We start from the raw sequence: 5,942 nt of genomic DNA, 5'->3' as shown, positions 1-5,942 counted from the left end.
TCTGAGAAGCCAGTGAAAAGTCTTGGGAGATGGTACGACGGGGATCTAAAGGACACAGTTTGTGTGGGAGAAGTCAGCCAACAAGCAGTGGAAGGGTTGAAGAGCATAGACAGCAGTGCTGTACCAGGCAAACTAAAACTCTGGTGCTTTCAGTTTGGTCTACTGCGGAGGCTGCTGTGGCCACTGACTGTGTACAAGGTATCTTTGACAACAGTAGAGAAGCTGGAAGCTTTAATCAGTTCATACATCAGGAAATGGTTGGGAGTTCCACACTGCCTCAGCAGAGTGGGACTTTATGGTAAAGGAATACTGCAGCTACCAGTCTCCGCTCTAACCGAGGAGTTTAAGTGCGCCAAGGTCAGACTGGAAATTACATTAGTAGAGTCATGTGACAAATGCCTAAGGGAGGCAGCACCTGTGTTGAAAGTGGGCGGCAAAGAAAGCTGTGGAAGATGCAAAGGCTGCCCATCGAATCAGTGATATCATGGCCAAGTTCAGCATGGAAGAGGGGGTCTTGGTCTCAGTTCAGCTCCTCCTACATGGCACAAGGCAGCCCCAGCTCAACGGAGGAAGCTGGTAGTCAACGAGGTGCAAAAGCAGGAGGAGAGGATGAGGTGCGTAAAGGCCATTTCCCAGGCCAAGCAGGGAGAATGGATGAGATGGGAGAGTGTGGAACAACGCAAAATTGGCTGGCAAGACCTATGGACAATGGAACAGAGCAGGATCAGTTTCCTCATCAGGTCAACATATGATGTTCTCCCATCACCACAGAACCTAAACATCTGGATAGGAGAGGATCCCTCATGTCCTTTGTGTTCATCACCTGCAACATTAAGGCACATTTTGACAGGATGTAAGGTGGCTCTTAGCCAAGGATGGTTTACTTGGCGCCTTGACCAGGTGCTGCGATGTTTGGCCTTAGCATTGGAAGACAAGCGTAACATGACCACCATTTGCCACCATTTCCATCAAAACATTACACACAAAAGACAACATTCCTCCACCTAGGAGAGCAACCACCAAGAAAAAGTGTTAAAACCAATCCTCGCCGTGGACAACTGGAAGCTGCTAGAGACTGGAAAATGTTGGCAGATGTTGGTCAACGGCTTATTTTTCCACCTGAGATTGCCACCACTAACCTTCGACCAGATACTGTCTTGTGGTATGGATAAGCACACCTTGTTCACCTGGTAGAGTTAACAGAGCCATGGGAGGATGCTGTAGATGAGGCGTATGAGAGGAAGAAACTGCGGTATGCTCAACTAGCCGCTGAAGTGGAACAGCGAGGATGGAGAGTCCAGGTTAAGCCAGTGGAGGTGGGTTGTCGAGGATTTGTGGCACACTCTACAACCCGGTTTCTCAGAGACGTCAGATTCAGTGGCCAAGAGTTGCGTTGCACAGTGTAGAATTTATCTGACGCAGCAGAGAGGAGCAGTAACTGGCGGTGGTTGAGATGAAAAGATTCTGGTTGGGGATCTCAAGCACAACAGAAAGAAAGAAATGCTGATGTACGGGTCAGTAAGCTGGGCTGAGTTGAGTGGGGGATGGAGGGGGGTGATGCTGGGACGCCAGAATCACCGTCGAGCCCTCTTGAGGTGTTGTGGGCTAGTCGACGAAACACAGAGGATGGAAGGTGCCCACTTGAAGACCCCAGAGATGTACCCTACTTAGCTCAATCCAGACGGTTGTCATGCTGATGCGCTGGGGAGACCTCACTGTGGTTGATCCCCGGAGGCAACATCGCAGCCGTTGTGTGTGCTGATGCGCTAGGGAGGCAAATAAGCGGATCCCTGGAGCCAGCATTACACTTCAGCAGAAGTGTAATGCTGGCAGAAGGATATCTACATCATCATATGGAAGGAAACACAAATGGATGGAGACAACGATGGATCACATTAGTTTACTGTAAAGCTATGTCTTAGTTGGTGCTTGTCTTGGCGAGAACCGAGTTCAAATTTGCCGTGTAATGGAAATCATTATGTGTACTAATTATTTGCTTGCACCACATAACATTGCAGGCAATGTGACAATCAAAAAACTTCCTGCTAATACTGTAGCAATCTGCCTTAAGCAGGTTCGTAATGGGATGAAATGAAACCCCCGGAGACAGTGCAGTCCAAAGCAGTTATAACTGCAATTTCTATTAATGATTATTAATGCTCTTTTAGCACTACTCTTTTTCTTTTCTGAATCGACCTTAGCTCTCCCTCTCACTACTCACACTCACAATAACCAGCTGGCAGCGCAGCGCCCATTTTTCTATCTCCCGCTTTCCCCCCCATGTCTCACACCATTGGTTCATTCAAAACATAATATGTGATATGTGCTTTGGTGATTGGTTCCTTGCCCCCATTCACTGACATGACGTGATGCTCTGTTCTCATTGACAAAGACGGCACCCACGTAAAAGAGAGAGAGCAGCGCACACTCGCCATACATTCCAGCACAGACACACTCAACATTTACGCAGGGCATTTTACAGTACAGTCTGTAGTTCCCTCCCCAGCATAAGTAGGGCCAGTGTGCAGCCTGTAGACTCCTGCACCATTCTGTAAGCTGGTGGTGGCTGGTAGTGATGGCCAACTGAGCAGAGAGCGTCTAGTTAAAGCGTTCCACCAAACCGTCGCTTTGAGGGTGAAGCGGGGTGGTTCTGGTCTTCCAAATCCCCAAGCGGCGGCAGATATCGGCAAGCACCTGCGACTCAAAGTTTCTCCCGTGGGCAGAGTGAAACTCTTGGGGGGCTCCAAAACGGGAGAAGAAACCTTTGATAAGGGCGTCCGCCACTGTGCATGCCTTTTGATTTGGTAGGTCGTATGCTTCTGGCCATTTAGAAAAATAATCCATTGCTACCAGCACGTAGCGATTGCCACTTTCACAGGCAGGGGGCTGAGGACGTCTTCACCCACCTGTTCCATGGGCGCTCCAACCGGGAATTGTTGCAAATGTGCATGGGACTGTCCGGGGGGACCCTTGCGGGCTGTGCAGTCGTCGTAATGGTGGCAGTGATCCTCCACATCCCGTCAGCAGCGGCCCCAGTAGTAGGACTGTTGTAAGCGTCACAGGGTCTTGGTTACCCCGAAGTGCCCTGTGCCATGTACTCCGTGAACCGCACTCAAGACTGCGGACTGTTGTGTACAGGGAACCACCAGCTGTCAACTCTCCTCTCTTGATGCTGGTTCCAATCAGCGCTGTTGCAGGACCTCTTCCCAGAGGGCCAAACCGTCTCACTGTGAGAACAGTCCTTTCGTAACAGAGGAACAGGCGGCAACGGTTTCCCAGGTGGGCTGTGTACCCCCTGCAAGCCATAGGAAAACAGGCTGGAAGTCCGGGTATCGCTCCTGTTGTGCTCTCCACTCTGTGGCTGGAACAATGGTAAGATCGTAGCATATCTTTTCTATCTCTCCCTCTCCTCTCCTGGTTCCTTCCTCTCGCTCTTGTTGCTCTCTCCTGTCACAGTGGCAGCAGCTGGTTTGCAAGCAGGGATGTCTCGACAGGGCGTCCGCATTCTGGTGATTGCCAGCTCGGTGTTGGATGGCAAAATCGTACTCTTGGAGTTGCTCCAATCAGCAGGTGAGTTGTCCTTCAGGCTCCTTGAAACTAACCAACCACTAGAGGGAGCCGTGGTCGGTGCGCAGGGTGAAGTGTCTCCCAATAGGTATGGTTGGAATTGTTTAAGAGTGGCGACTACTGCCAGGAGTTCTCGGCGGGTGACGCAATACCTTCATTTGGCTTGGTTGAAGGCTTGGCTGAAGTATGCGATGACTCACTCGCCTCCTGCCATCTGTTGTGACAGCACCACCCCAAGTCCTTGATCACTGGCATCGGTATCAAGCAGGAAGGGCAACTCTGGCGCTGGTGGCATTAGGATGGGGGCCCGGATCAATGCATCTTTCAGGGAGCTGAAAGCATCCACACACTGTGTAGACTATAGGAAGGGTTGGTTCTTGTGGAGTAACCGGTGGAGGGGGCTGGCGTTGATGGCGACGGTAGTACAAGGCCAGACCCAGGAACCCCCGCAGCTGGCGCTGTTTGGCTGTTGGAGGCCACTTCTGGACGGCCTTGATCTTGCCGGGATCGGTGCTGATCCCGTCCCTCCCCACATGGTGTCCCGAAAATGCCACCTCACTTTGCATCAGTCGGCACTTATCAGGATGCAGCTTGAGCCCCATCAGTCGGCACTTATCAGGATGCAGCTTGAGCCCCATCAGTCGGCACTTATCAGGATGCAGCTTGAGCCCGGCGGTCTTGAGGTGCTGTAACATGGTCTGCAGGTTAGCCAGGGCTTCGTCAACGGTGGCTACAGTATGTTTGTGAAAAATTATAATAAAAATGTTAAACATTAATATGCGTTTGTACATATGTTTTCCTCCTCTTATAAGGCCCTGTTTGAATTTTCTGAACAAGGCACTGTTCTCCACAATACCTGTCATGGCATGAGCCAGGGTATTTGGCAACTACATCTGTGATAATACATTGAGCATCACATAAAACATGCATAGTTAAAGAATGATGATGTTTTCATTCCTTGAATCTGGGCCTATTGTAGCATGTGTGCAATCTATTACACCTAGCATGTTTGGGAAGCCAGACAACTGATATCATTTGTGTTTGGTTCAATTTTTCTTCCACATCCCCAATTGGAAATAGTACATACTCCCTTGCCCTATGGAAAAGAGCATCTGTGACATCAGTCAGTATTTTTGACATAAAAGATTGATAGATGCCTGATCTGTCCCCAGCTGTTGTCTGGTTGGCACCTGCTGCATGAAAATGAATGCCTACTGTAACCTTTACAGGTACAGGTATAGCGTGACTGCGGGCTGTGGGATTCTAAATCGGCCTTAAGCAGATCACACAGCTCTGTTATAGTGCCTATAATGCAGCTGTATCTACGCATAACTTGTTTTAGTTAGATCTAGAAATGCCTGACGGGGACGAAATATTGTGGGTTTAGGGTAGGGTCGTTTTTTCCTCCTCCCTTGCCTCTTGTGCTGCAGTCGATGAATTGGAAGCGCCTCGATATCCTCCATTGTCGATTACAGCTCAGTAGCCATGAGTGTTTGAATTAGCGAGTGTATTTTGATGTATAAAGTGAGCACATTAATGTTTTGCAGTTTGAAAATAAGACGTTATTTACAAAATAGAACTAATTATGGACTTCAATTGCTTAACAAGCTGTAATGCGAGTGCATTTTCATAAAGTGCACACCCTGAAATGCCATTGCGCAACTGACTTATAGGGCTTTGAAAATACAGTTTGCCACCTATCTGGTGTTGCAAAGGTGTTTAGCGATATGTCTACAGAAAGGGGCAGTGATGTAAACCCACAATGGTGTAAGTTATCTCATCCTTATTATGGCTATTGTATCTTTCTAGATAAGAAAGTGTGTGAGGTCTGTGTCCTTACTTGAATGACAAACATACAGTTCCCCACACACTCAAACATGTTGGTATTACTGCAAAATGACTTGCTGTATAAACCCATGGCTTATTTAACCTATTCTCTTCACAAAACATACTACTACTAAAACTCCCCACCTGACTTGTTTTTGCCAAAAAAAAAAAAAAAAATGCGACTGGACTGGAAAGTGTGGGCATTATAATTCTCGCTTGTTAATTTTTCCATATGTTTTCTGTTACTTTTGAGAACAAAATTGGCCTCACTTATAGAATAACACACACACACACAGAGCACATTACAGTACACATGACATCATCCTTTCATCATTAGTGGCCGCGCAGTTACCTCAACATAGTTGACAGGTCAGTCCTAAAAGATGAATTTGCTTTGGTTGCTGTCATCGTTTATGCATAATGCACTAATATTGCATCCACATTCATCTCTACATCCATCTCAATTCCTGGAAGGCTGCACATAAAGAAATACAAACATTGTAAATGAATGAAACCTTGCAGAAAAGTTAAATTGCAGCATTTTGGTA

Source organism: Acipenser ruthenus, chromosome 1 (assembly GCF_902713425.1).
Source record: "Acipenser ruthenus chromosome 1, fAciRut3.2 maternal haplotype, whole genome shotgun sequence".
NCBI lineage: Eukaryota > Metazoa > Chordata > Actinopteri > Acipenseriformes > Acipenseridae > Acipenser > Acipenser ruthenus.
The sequence above is the reverse complement of the archived record's forward strand: the minus strand, read 5'-3'. Positions refer to the sequence as shown.